At 40.8% G+C, this 13,985-nt stretch overlaps 1 long non-coding RNA gene across 1 annotated transcript in view; it reads right to left on the reverse strand.

Annotated features, from left to right (window-relative positions):
- Nucleotides 1-9,833, reverse strand: part of LOC126811257 (uncharacterized) — a 76,916-nt gene extending 67,083 nt beyond the window's left edge. Inside the window, exon 1 of the long non-coding RNA XR_007675464.2 lies at nucleotides 9,689-9,833. This is a non-coding gene — a long non-coding RNA (uncharacterized LOC126811257). The remainder of the gene's footprint in view (nucleotides 1-9,688) is intronic.
- Nucleotides 9,834-13,985: the final 4,152 nt, after the last annotated feature.

The following is a 13,985-nucleotide window of genomic DNA, read 5'->3' on the forward strand; positions in this document are numbered from 1 at the left end:
TATGCAGATCTAGTTATTAAGCTTTCATATGTATGATTTAATCCGTAACATCTAACAGGATATTTTGCCAAATTGCCCGGATGAAAACTCAGCGAATTTTTGGCCCATCTCACTAACTCTTTTTTCTTCTCGTTTGATCGATTGTCTGAAACTTCTGGAACGGGAGGTCAATCTGATTCTAGCAATACAAGGTTCAGTTATCTGCCTTTATTTTTCAAATTATATTTTTCCCTGGGTGAAATGTTTCTCGCTATAACCCAGTTTTTGACTGATTTTATTAATTTCTTTTTTTTCCTTTTAAGCATCTTGATATAATCCATGACACATGACGATAAATATGAAAGATCTATTATTAATATTAATATTATTATTTATGTATTTCCTGCAAATTGGATTTCTCAGAATTTAACCATAGAATCTTTCCGAAGCTTTGCCCCCCCCCCCCCCTCTCCGCAAAAAAAATGGGTGGTGAATTTTGATTAAATATATTTTCAAAACGTTTTACGAATCCGAAATCACCGAATCTTACTGATGATTAAAATTGACCTGCATAGCTGTAACTTTCTGACTATTTGACCTATTTAACAAATTCTTTTTTTTGAGTACCTTCAAACATTTACCTTAAATCTGCTATTTTGGAATTTCGAAAATTACGTCCTTGACATCTCATCCCGGAAGTAAAATCCAACATAACATCTTCTCTAATATTAGCATGATTTTCATGAAATTTGGAACGTAAGTCGATCTGATTGACACAACTTGATCGATACCATTAGACATTTTCTAACTTATCTCCCCTTAAAGTTTTTAAAAAATCGAAAAAAAGGTGGTCAGATTGCCTTGAAATTTTGTTTTCGTATTATCTAAGAAGACAGTACTGATACGCACACAAAATATAAAGTTTGTCGATCGAACCGGAAGACCCACCATCCTGAAACGTGGAAAATCCCTAAGACTTTTACGATATTTTACTTACAGAAATCTGAATTACATTTTTTAAATTGTGGGCCGTAGTTTGGAGAATTCGTAACCTATTTCGAATTTCCACTTTGACGTTTTTCGTGCCGACAAAGTTGTTTACAGGACATATTTTTTCCTTAATTTTTATATACTATTCAAAAAAAGTAGGGGATATTTGATTTTTAAGTGTTATTAAAGTCACCTAATGAAACTGACGAAGAAACAAATGACAAAATGAAATGAAGTTCACATTCATCGATTTATTCCAAATGATCGTTAGACTATGTAAGGCACAGACTGACCATTATAAGGGTAAAATGATACCCGGGGTCAAACAGCAAAGTTACCACAGCATCACAACCAAGTCAGTAACGGGTAAATCCTCCTCTGTTTGCCAAACAAGCATTGATCCGACGTGGCATACTCCTAATGAGACGTCTAAGGTCATTTTGGTCCAGATTGTCCCATTCCTGTTGCAACGCAGCAGCAAGTTCTTGGACATTGGCAGGACGTTGTTGACGTTGACGTAACCTCTGTCCAAGCATGTCCCAGACATGCTCGATGGGGGAGAGGTCGGGACTCAGTGCTGGCCAAGGTAATGTGGTGATGTTCTGTTGTTGGAGGTAACCTGTAACGATTATGGCCCTGTGACATCTTGCGTTGTCATCCTGGAAGATGAAACGACGGCCATGACGTCGTGCGAACGGCACAACATGGACTGCCAAGATGTTGTCCCGGTAGTACTGGCCTGTAACACGCCCTGCAACAACATGTAAAGCCGTTCTTCCAGCAACAGTGATGCCTCCCCACACCATAACAGAACCACCCCTAAATCGATCATGTCTGATGACGTTAACGTCTTGGAAGCGCTCGTTTCGACGACGCCACACCCTCCTACGTCTGTCCAAAAAATCAACAGTGAACCTTGACTCATCTGAAAACATCACATTGCTCCAGCGTCGATTATCCCAGTGTTGACGATCCCTACACCAACGACGTCTTGCCTGAATGTGATGATCTCTCAAACAAGGGATCACGCGAGGACGTCGGGCGCGAAGGTGACCCCTATGCAGTCGATTCCGAATCGTCTGGCCACTCACTCTCACACCAGTGTCTGTTTGAAGACGAGCGCTGATCTGATTTGCTGTGATGACACGATTTCTCAAGGCCAAGGTACGGATAAATCGATCCTGGGCTTGAGTTGTCGCCCTTGGTCGACCTGAGCGTGGTCTGTCCTGTACAGATTGTGTATCACGGTATCTGGACCATAGCCTGCTTATGACAGACTGAGAAACATTCATCGTCCGCGCCACAACCGCCTGTGTTGTGCCGATCTGTAGCATGCCAAGGGCACGTAACCTTTCATTTTGGGTAAGCCGACGCATATCAAAATTTGTTTTCTGGTCACTAAAACAATTAAACTGATGTTTCCACCCTGTAATTCAATGCCACAATGACTGTAACATTCAAAGTCAGAGTCGTGCAAATCTTGGGTTGGACCCCCATGATGATCCCAAGCATCACCTGCATTCCATGCGGTAGCTATTGGTGCGTTTGGGCGTCACATGTAACTGGAAATGTTTCTTCTGTTAGGTTCTATAGTGACTTTTTTCGTAGTCATTTGCATATTTTAGTATTATGCCCCCAAAATCAAATATCCCCTACATTTTTTGAATAGTAGTTTCAAAACTTGGGAATGGGTACCCCGATTCAAAAGGTCAGAATAGTCAATATTTCTTCTAGAGTCAGTTTGCACTTGCGCCCGCGCTTAGCTTGTAAGCAAATACGCTTCGAAACGGAAAACTGTTGACAGGTTGAAATAACGGTTACGATATCAATGGGGAGAGTTTCATACGTTGTAGCAATGTTTGTACAGTTGTAAAGAGCTGAAATAAATGCGTTTATTGCGTATTATTCGTTTCGAAATGTATCGGTGGGTTGGCCATAAACTTGGCATTTGATTCGTGACCTTGTATTTGATTTACTCGCAGACTTCAATGGAAATAATGTGTATCGATAAACCAAATAGCTTGAATTTCGTAGTTTTAAGCTATTTTGGATAACAGAAACTATTGAGAATTGTCACAAACATATGATATTTGTGACTCAAATGACTAATCTAGGCTGTAAATTATTGTCGAATTTTAAAAGTATTTAACAATTTTGAAACTAATCCACCAAATAGCAAAGGTTCCGCGATGCCCAGATTTACAAATGTCATCCCCATACACTCACTGTTTCAAAAATACTTTGAAATTACCAAAGTGCCACAATCCTCATTGGATAATGCCTATCATATATCTTACTCAATTAAAATGATTTTTACCTTAGATAAAATAAATTTGGCTCCTAAAACTTCTCTGATTTATGTTGTGTTATTAAAGTTAAGCCTTCATTAAAGATACATTATGTGAGATTAGCTAGAGAGCTGTCAGTTCTCACTATAACAGTTAAAAAACTAGATAGTGTAAAGGGAATTTGCTGACAATTTCAGTCACATTGATCCACTCTGCATCGAGAATTGAGCGATTGAATTTTGTGTCTAGCCTCGATCATTATTACTAAAGTCGGTACGATAAAAAAAACGTAGTCTCGATAATTCAATTCTTGATGTAATCATGAATGAGCATTGAGCAGCAGGTCGGATCCTAATCCAGTAAATATCGCAGGCTAGCGAGATGACCTCGGGAGTTGATTATGGTTGGATAAGTTAATGGGACATAATTCAAGCAGACAATCCAATTACTGCTAATTTGGAGTCAATATATATGTTCAATTGAATATCCAAATATCATCTGAAAATGGGACCAAAACTGCCGGACAAAATGGCCACCCTTAGAATGCAAATAGTATAAATATATACTCAGCCAAATTAAAAACTTGACACTCGGGATTTTTGGGACTAGATTTTTAATATTTGGTTTAAGGCAACCATTTTAGTGTTATGTTGTGCACAGAGGACCTTGACATCAACAGAAAGCAAGAATACGTCTCGCCGAAAGTCCTTGACATTGATAACGTTCGTGATGTCACAATACCCCACAAAATGAAATTCACAGACTTGGAGAACAATCGGAATAAACTGTTTAGTAACGGCTGTGGCCTCCTCTAGCGTCTCTTACTGCCACACAACGTCTTCTCATGGATCTCAGAACATTAGTAAACACTACCCGAAGAAGACGTCGCCACTGCTCAGCAAGAGCATGTTGAAGGTCCTGCAACGTCAATGGTGGATTCACTTGCTGACGAACACGTCGACCCAGTTCGTCCCAGATGTGTTCAATAGGATTAAGGTCTGGACTAAGCGACGGCCAATCCAGGACTTGGACACCGGCATTTGAGCGGTCGGCAATAGTTCCAGTTTGAAGCACTCTCATTCTAAGATTAATTATTGTCTGGCGTGAACAATTAAAGGCTCTTGCAACAACAGTGACCACAGACTGACAAGCATAGAGCCTACCTATACGTGCTATAGGTAGGCTCTATGCTGGTCAATCTGTGGTCACTGTTGTAAGAGCCTTTATTAATTGTTCACGCCAGACAATAATTAATCTTATGCCCCATTGACACTTTCACGCATTTTGAATCCGCATATCATGTATATTTCACCTGTCAATCAAATAGTTCGTGCCGTTGCTGACCAACCTTTGCAAAATCTGTCCGCACTGGTGCGCATTCGTACCATGTAAGTTGTCTCTCATGTGTCCCGCATCGTCCAGCATTGTCCCGTTACAGTACGCAATATCTGCGGATAGTTTGCGCACAGTTTGAGCAGGTGACCGCGCACTTGCGCCATGGTACGCCAGTTCCTGCACTGTCAGGTATTGGTTACGCTAGTGTACTAAGTTTTAAGAATGCGTGACCATTTTGTGAGTCATTTTGTGGCACGCACTGGCACGCTTCATAGAAATAGTATATATAAAGGAAAGGTATTGGGATATGGTTCATTCCGTCGGCAACTCTTCAAAATGATGAACATCCGGAGACTTTGAATAAAAGGAAGCTTACTTTGCACAACGTACATCTTACAGCAGCTGCAGGTCTATTACTTTTGGAACAAGATGAAAGTGAATGAAATATTGTTCTACAATCAAAACCTGACACCGACAGAACGTCTGCCTGCAGCAAGAAAAGAAAAGTCAGCAGACTCTGGGTGAGGCAATGGTTGACAAGGAGACAACATTTTGGCCATTATGACCAGTTTTTGTCGGAACTACACAAGGAAGATCGCAGAGGTTACCGGAACTTCCTACGTTTCACCCCCGAACTGTTTCAAGAGATGATTGAAAAGTTGACCCCACACCTGAAGAAGAATAAAACATTTATGAGAGAACCTCTTGAAGTTGACCTGAAGTTAGCAATCACACTCCGCTTCTTAGCCAGTGGCGATTCCTATGCATATGTCTCCAATACAATTTCAGAGTGGAACTTAGCACTATATGCAAGTTTCTACCAGAAGTATGTAAAGCTATCGTCAAGGTCTACAAGCCAGAAGTATTAGTTTGTCCTAGAACAGAAGACTAGTGGAAGACTATTGCTGAAGGTTTTAGTAGCAGATGGAATTACCACAAACTGTCTTGGAGCCGTTGACGGTTAGCATGTTGCTATGAAGAAACAGTGCGTGACATAATTTCTATTGACACTTTTACGCACCGGGTACGCATAGTTTCCACATAGTTCGCGCATAGATTACGATAATGGTACGCCCTTGTACGTCCTGGAGTGCGTGGCATGAGCTTGAAAAATCCAAGGTTTTGGGTCGGCACTGTCACGCATGGCACGCAATGGTACGCATAGTTTACGATTAGTTTTCGTCTTGGTACGAACTTTAGCGTACCAAAGCGTACCACGATTGCGTGAAAGTGTCAATGGGGCATTAGAATGAGAGTGCTTCAAACTGGAACTATTGCCGACCGCCCAAGGGCGGGAGCGCCACGTTTGACGTCACTGCAGGAAGATCAAGCAATACGATTACGTCATCTTAGAAACAGATTTGTCACTGCAACCTTCACAAGTAGAGAGATGTTTTGTGGAAGGGTAACTGCACAAACTGTTCGAAATCGCTTGCAGGCTGCTGGTCTTCGAGCTCGGAGGCCCTATAATGGACCAATATTGACACCTCTTCATCGCCGTAACCGACTTGTGTGGACCAAAAGACACATAAGATTTACTCAAAGACAATGGAATTCGGTTGTCTTTAGTGACGAATCTCGATTCATTTTGAGATTTGCCGATGGCAGGGTCCGAGTGTACCGCAGACGAGGTGAACGTCAGCAAGTGAATCCACCACTGACGTTGCAGGACCTTCAACATGCTCTTGCTGAGCAGTGACGACGTCTTCCTCGGGTAGTGTTTACTAATGTTCTGAGATCCATGAGAAGACGTTGTGTGGCAGTACGAGACGCTAGAGGAGGCCACAACCGTTACTAAACACTTTTTTTCGATTGTTCTCCAAGTCTGTGAATTTCATTTTGGGGGGTACTGATACATCACGAACGTTATCAATGTCAAGGACTTTCGGCGAGACGTATTCTTGCTTTCTGTTTATGTCAAGGGCGTCTGTGCACAACATAACACTAAAATAGTTGCCTTAAACCAAATATTAAAAATCTAGTCCCAAAAATTCCGAGGGTCAAGTTTTTAATTTGGCTGAGTATAATTGAGCTAGAATGTTCAGACCTGGTGTAGGTGTTTATTAGGTCAATGCCTTGAAGGAGTTCGAAGATGAGCATTTTCTGCTTAGGGTAAGCGGTCATATTCAATTTGATTGGTTGATTCTTTGGGATAAGATAACTTTAGTTCTAATTAAGGGAGAGTGATGAAATTTGGTGTATAGTTTTATGCCACCAATACCTTGACTAAGTTCGATAATAAGCGTTTTCTGCTCAGGGTAAGCAGAGCGATAAGCAATTTGGTTTTTCGAGACTTTGAAACACAATAACTCTCCTTCGAATTGAGGTAGAATGTTCAAACTTGGTGTTGGCGTTGATTGGGCAAATGCCTAGATGGAGTTCAAATATGAGCATTTTCTTCTTAGGGTAAGCAGAGATAAACAATTTGATTGGTTGATACTATGGGACATGAGAACTTTGGTTCTAATTAAGTGAGAGTGGTGGAACTTGGTGTATAGTTTCATTGCATCAATACCATGACTATTTTTGATTATGGGGGCATTTTCGGCAAAGGGTAGCAACGCGATAAGCAATTTGATTTGGTCGAGACTTTGGAGCTCGACAACTTTGATTCTAAATGAATGATAGTGGTGAAACGTCGTGTATAGTTTTATTACATCAATACCTTAACAGGGTTCGATGCTGGGCATTTTCTGCTTAGGCAAAGTATAGACTTCAACCTAATTGGTCGAGACTTTGGAACACAATAACTTTCCTTCTTACTGGGGTAGAATGTTCAAAATTGGTATAGGTGTCTATTACGCTGAGCAGAGATGGGCAATTTGATTGGTTGAGACTTTAGAACACGATAACTTTGGTTCTAATTGGGTGAGAGCGATGAAACTCTGAGTATAGATTTATTATATCAATACATTGACTAAGTTCGACAATGAGAATTTTCTGCTTAGGCTAAGTAGCGATAAGCAATTTGATTAGCCAACATAACATAACATAACAATTCTGCTTTTAATGGAGGTATAGATGTTCATTAGGCGAATGTCTTAATTGAGTTCAATGATTAATATTTCCCATTAAAGCTAAGCAGAGCTAAGCAATTTCTTTGGTCGGTTCTTTGGGACAAGATAACTTTGATTCTAACAAATGGAGAGTGATGAAACTTAGTGTATAGTTTCACTCACTACCAGGTACTTCAAAACCGGAGTCTAATAATGAACATTTTATGCTTAGACTAAGCATAGATAATCAGTTTGATTGCTCGATACTTTTGCAAAAGATAAATGTGCAATGTTGGCTTGTTTTTTATAAACCCTATCTATATATATTCTATAGCGCATCTGAACATGTTTATCATGAAAGGAGCGCTATATAAAATACATGCAATAATAATAATAAATAATCATCCAGAACGTGGGTTATATACTCTTTAAAAAAGTAGTTGATATTCAGAAACAATACAAAACTGCGGAAATGCACTGCTGTTTTTATTAGAGGTAACCAAGGTATGTTAATAACAGGCCAATTGCCTAAATGAACATAAACAATTCATATAGGCGGCTTATCTGACGGCTCCATTTCACTCGCAAAGAGATACACTGTCAAAAGTGAAAATGGACGTTTTTGATTTTTGTCTTAATAATGAGTAATTGCTCCACCAGTCCTCAGACATTCAGCAATTCGTCGTGGCATGCTCCTAATCAACCGCCCAATTGCGATTTGGAGCAATCTGACCCACTCCTCTTGCAAGTGCCACGGCCAATTCTTGCAGGGTTGTCGGTTGACGTTGACGTCGACGAATACGTCTCCTGATCAAATTAAACGTAACACACTAAAGCAAAGATACGCTAAACAGTAAATCTTATGCAAGAACCGATAGGAAAGCAAACATGGATAGGATAAACCAGCAAGCGGCAGTTTTCATCAACCCTTCCTTGAACTGTCAAATTTGACATTGAAACCCTCCCACGTGTATGGCGCTATTGCGTGTATTGATCATATGACAACCTGCATTTCAATATCCCCTACCTTTTTTGAAGAGTATATAACATCATTTTCAGACACCAGTGTAACGAAATTTTGAACTGTTAAAAACGAAACGATCTGTGTTTTAATCAGATTGTATATACATCCACAGTTTCATGTAGACGTATATTGTCGTAGCCCCTGCCCGTCCCTCCACAAAGTGTTTGTGGACACTCAACTTGTCACAAATTGTATCACATTTTGACAAAACTTGAAATATAAGTTTATATCCCAAAGATCTCAGTTCGATATTGGCAAGTATCCGACCATAACTTCATGAATTATGGTCTCTGATTGTACGAAAAATCACGTCTTTTGTCTGTGGACACAATTGCTATCTGATCTTGATGAGAATGGCACATATGGGGCCGTACCTCCCTTGATTATTGCCCCTGATTGTACGAAAAATCACGTTTTTGGAATGTGGACCCTCTAGAGGTTGCAATTTTTATATGATTTTAAAAACCGTTCAAATATATTATCGTTACACCATAAGTACGGTTGAAGTCGAAGTTCGGGAAAATCGAACCCAGGCTGTCTGACAAAATGGCAGTTCTCCTTTACGCAAATAGTTTTATAAGCATGTAATACCAAGGTTGTGGACCCTCTAGAGGTCACAATTTTTATCCGATTTTGATGAAACTTAGAATATATGTTCATATCCTTAAGATCTCGGTTCTTTCGATATTGACGTATATCGGACCATAACATCCGGGATTATGGTCCGCGATTGTACGAAAAATCTCTGTCCATCTGTTGCAAAATATCGACAAACGCTTGTTTCATAATGGTCTGAGGAGGTCACCCGAAAACTTTCGATATTCACGCATGTTGGACCGTAACATCCGGTATAATACCCCCGATTGTACGAAAAATCGCGTTTTAAATTGTTCTCTGCCCATCTGTTGTAAAATATGGGCGTATCTTTCATGGCAACCGCTTGTTTCATAATATTCTGAGGGGGTCACCCGACAATTTTGTTAGAATTTGGTTCACTTGACATGGAATTACCGATTTAATTAAGAAGATGAAACGACAACCTAAGCGTGTTGCTATTACTATTCAAAATGCCTTACCTGATTTGCCTACATTTGCAGACCCGAGTACGGTGATTCGCAGAGTGGATATTTTAGTCTTCATTTTCACAAAGCAATATCCTAAACCCCAACAGATAAGAACAACTGAGTGAGCCGTGCCAACCGTTGCTAAGTTAAATCTAATACAAACCTCGTGTTTGTCTTCTGTGTGAGTAATATCGCCTTTTGTTTGTGGAGAGCGCCATTCAAGGGAAGGGGAGGCAGGTTGAAATGACGGTAAACATCAGCCATCCTACCCAAAGCAATATCAATGGTAAACAACCTGTTAACCCGGTTCATTCCACTATTTCTTTGATTTTGGATACAGTTATAAAAATTTGTACCGGGCAAACTTCTAGTTAGTACAAAGTCAACTCGACCTTAAAACCTATTTACTCTAAAACCTGCCAAAATGTTTCCCACAGTTTTTTCCCTTTCTGATGTTGCGTTTTCTTATTTGTTGAAAGTAGAATTTCAATGCAGGACGTTTTTTGCATTGACTTTGTGTGCCAAAATATGTATTTACCCACAATACAGACGGTTCAATGGACAACTATACTCAGCAAAATTAAAAACTTGACACTCGGGATTTTTGGGACTAGATTTTTAATATTTGGTTTAAGGCAACTATTTTAGTGTTATGTTGTGCACAGACGACCTTGACATCAACAGAAAGCAAGAATACGTCTCGCCGAAAGTCCTTGACATTGATAACGTTCGTGATGTCACAGTACCCCCCAAAATGAAATTCACAGACTTGGAGAACAATCGGAATAAAGTGTTTAGTAACGATTGTGGCCTCCTCTAGCGTCTCGTACTGCCACACAACGTCTTCTCATGGATCTCAGAACATTAGTAAACACTACCCGAGGAAGACGTCGCCACTACTCAGCAAGGGCATGTTGAAGGTCCTGCAACGTCAGTGGTGGATTCACTTTCTGACGAACATGTCGACCCAGTTCGTCCCAGATGTGTTCAATAGGATTAAGGTCGGGGCTAAGCGACGGCCAATCCAGGACTTGGACACCGGCATTGTCTTGTTGAAACGTTAGTCCAGGCCCATGTCTCTGCATAAACGGAAGATGATCCCTGTACTGGACAGCATTTAAGTTCCCTTGAACAACAACAAGAGGAGAACGTCGATGTGCACAAAAAGAACCCCAAACCATGACGCTGCCGCCACCAAATCGGTCAACTTCTCTGACGCAAACTTGAGCGTAACATTCACCTCGTCTGCGGTACACTCGGACCCTGCCATCGGCAAATCTCAAAGTGAATCGAGATTCGTCACTAAAGACAACCGAATTCCACTGTTTTTGAGTAAATCTTATGTGTCTTGTGGCCCACACAAGTCGGTTACGGCGATGAAGAGGTGTCAATATTGGCCCATTATAGGGCCTCCGAGCTCGAAGACCAGCAGCCTGCAAGCGATTTCGAACAGTTTGTGCAGTTACCCTTCCACCAAACATCTCTCTACTTGTGGAGGTTGCAGTGACAAATCTGTTTCGAAGATGACGTAATCGTATTGCTTGATCTTCCTGGAGTGACGTCACACGTGGCGCTCCCGCCCTTGGGCGGTCGGCAATAGTTCCAGTTTGAAGCACTCTCATTCTAAGATTAATTATTGTCTGGCGTGAAGAATTAAAGGCTCTTGCAACAGTGACCACAGACTGACCAGCATAGAGCCTACCTATAGCACGTAGACGTTCTACATTTGAAAGGCGCGGCATTAACAAAGATGAAAATATCAATTTTAATTTGTTTTTCCAGTTCAAGTTACGTGTGCGTGTTTAGTTTAAGCAAACTTGCATCGATTGACCTCACAAGTTTGTGTTTGCACGTGTTTTTCAGGTTTTTCATCTTTATATGCTCAAAAGTCACGTGATCCACGTGACTTTACAATTTTATGAAATTAAAGGCTTCTTACTACTTACTATCGTTAGAAACACTTTTAAATTTATTTGACTTACCAGAAAAAAAAATTTGTTGAAATTCATCAGTGTCAAGTTTTTAATTTGATCTTGATAGATCATCTAAAATGAAACACTGCTAATACTGAAGGAGATTAACTCTCGTCCTCGACACGTCTGCCTCAGTCGGCCATGTTTAGTGCTTGTACTGAAGGTATATACTGAGGTATGTATTTAAGGTGAATTTCGCGTGACCGACCAATGGCGAAATTTGATCTACTCAGAAGTGGCTTAATCCCCAAAGTTGACTACTCGGAATGATTCATATTACCCCAGGGGGTCACAAGGAACAGTTACATTGGTCGGCTGGTCGATCAAAGGTGATTTTGACCTACTCCCAAAATTGACGACTAGGAAGGATTCGTATTGCCTCAGGGAATCCCCATGGTGACCTTTGACCTGGTCAGAAGTGGGTTAATCCCCCCAAACCGAATAATCAGAAGGATCGATGTTGCCATAGGTTGTCCCAAGGAACAGTTTGATATTCAGTTTCTGCTTGTACTGAAGGTATCTACTGAAATATGCATTTAAGGTGGATTGGGCGTGACCGACCATTGGCCTACTCAGAAGCGAGTTAAATCCTAAAAATAGACCATCCAGAAGGATTCATATTGATCTAGGGGTCCCAAGGAACAATTTGATACTCATTTTGTTCTATTACTGAGATTTGCATTTAGGATTGACCGACCAATGTGACCTTTGACCTCAGAAGTGGGTTAATCCACAAAATTGACTACGCAGAAGGATTTATATTGTCATTGGTAAACATTTGGACATAGGTTTCGTGGATGTACTCGAGATGTGTAACAAAACCAATCTTGGTGGTAGTGTGAACAGCATCCCCTTCTGGTGCTGTTCCCACAAACAACAAATTTAGAGTTTTTGGGGGTTTTTTTTTGGGGGGGGGGGGGGGGCTCGATCACACATCGACCAATTCCAGGCGTCGAACGTTTTGTACACGAGATCAGGGACGATTAAGAGATATAGAGAAATGGGGTTTAACGTCCACACGACCCAAACTATGTCATTTCCGGACTAACATATGGTTCAATTTTGTTTCAATAATTCGTTTGCGCGTAGGGGTCTGTGGAAGTGGGAGGAAAACGGAGTACCCAGAGAAAACCCAATTTTACATTAAGACTGAAAATAATGTTTATTTATATTAATTCAAAAATTTCTCCTACTTTGGTCTTTCAGTAATAGTCCAGGAGCTAATGACAAAATAATATGGTCATCAGTTACAAAAGGTTTGAACACCCAAATTCGTAGCAGGTGTCCGTACGAGTAAAAATCAGTTGGTCAGATCGGGCACTGCTGGGGCGTATAGCCACAGCAGCACCTTAAAGTAGGCCCTAAAATTAGGTCATAAATTACATGGCTGAAACTTTGTAGGGACAATGGTATCCATAGACGGATTAAATATTTCACAAATCTAACCAAAATTTACGGGGCTTTCCCCAAGTCAGACCACGCCGAATATGGCCTCACGGGGCTACTAATATGGTCATAAGTTACATGGGTGAAACTTACTGGAAACAAAGATCCATACCCTAAAGTATCGCTCTAAAGTATGTCCGACCACATCCTGAAGAATTGTTGCATAATCTTGAATATTTTTTTCGATTGTCGTTGTGACACAGGTTATTACTTTCTGTTTCTGACGTTGATGTTTTCTGTTTGAATTCCTGCAAAACAGGCAGACCTTCTCGAACACACCAAAACTGAATGCAGAAGTCAATGTTAAACACGATCTCATCAATCAGGGATTTGAATTGTCATTTTCTTGTACTTCATCATTCTATTTCTTTTGAATTTTAGATAGCTCCGTGGGGATCACGGTGGCTAAGTGGGTAAGGCGCTGGCTCGCTAGCCTGGAGGTCGGGTGTTCGATCCCTAATTTAGCCGAGAAAGTTCATCCCGATTTTCCGGCGTGGTTCCCCCTTGTCAGTGATGCAGGACGGAGGGCCTGACAAGGACAGCTGTCTAGTCATTCGGATGAGACGAAAAAGCGAGGTCCCGTGTACACATTGGCGTGCACGTAAAAGATCCCTTGACAGTTGGAATTCGATATAAGAGTAGGCCGTAGTGCCGCTGTCCGGGCAAAATTTCCCTCATAGCACACTGTATGGTTTATGCCCGTCTTCATTAGCCCAGTTCGGAGCAAAACAGTAGGACGTTAAAGCACATTTCTTTTCATTTCAGATAGCTCCGTAAATCTTCTACATCATTCCATATGAAATCCTGTTAACTCATTAACAACTTTGGGGAGCATAATTTCAGCATACTTCAAACGTGACTTTTTCCGGATTTCTAAAATTTGTTGACAG

The sequence above is a fragment of the Patella vulgata genome, chromosome 2 (genome assembly GCF_932274485.2).
Source record: "Patella vulgata chromosome 2, xgPatVulg1.2, whole genome shotgun sequence".
Lineage (NCBI taxonomy): Eukaryota > Metazoa > Mollusca > Gastropoda > Patellidae > Patella > Patella vulgata.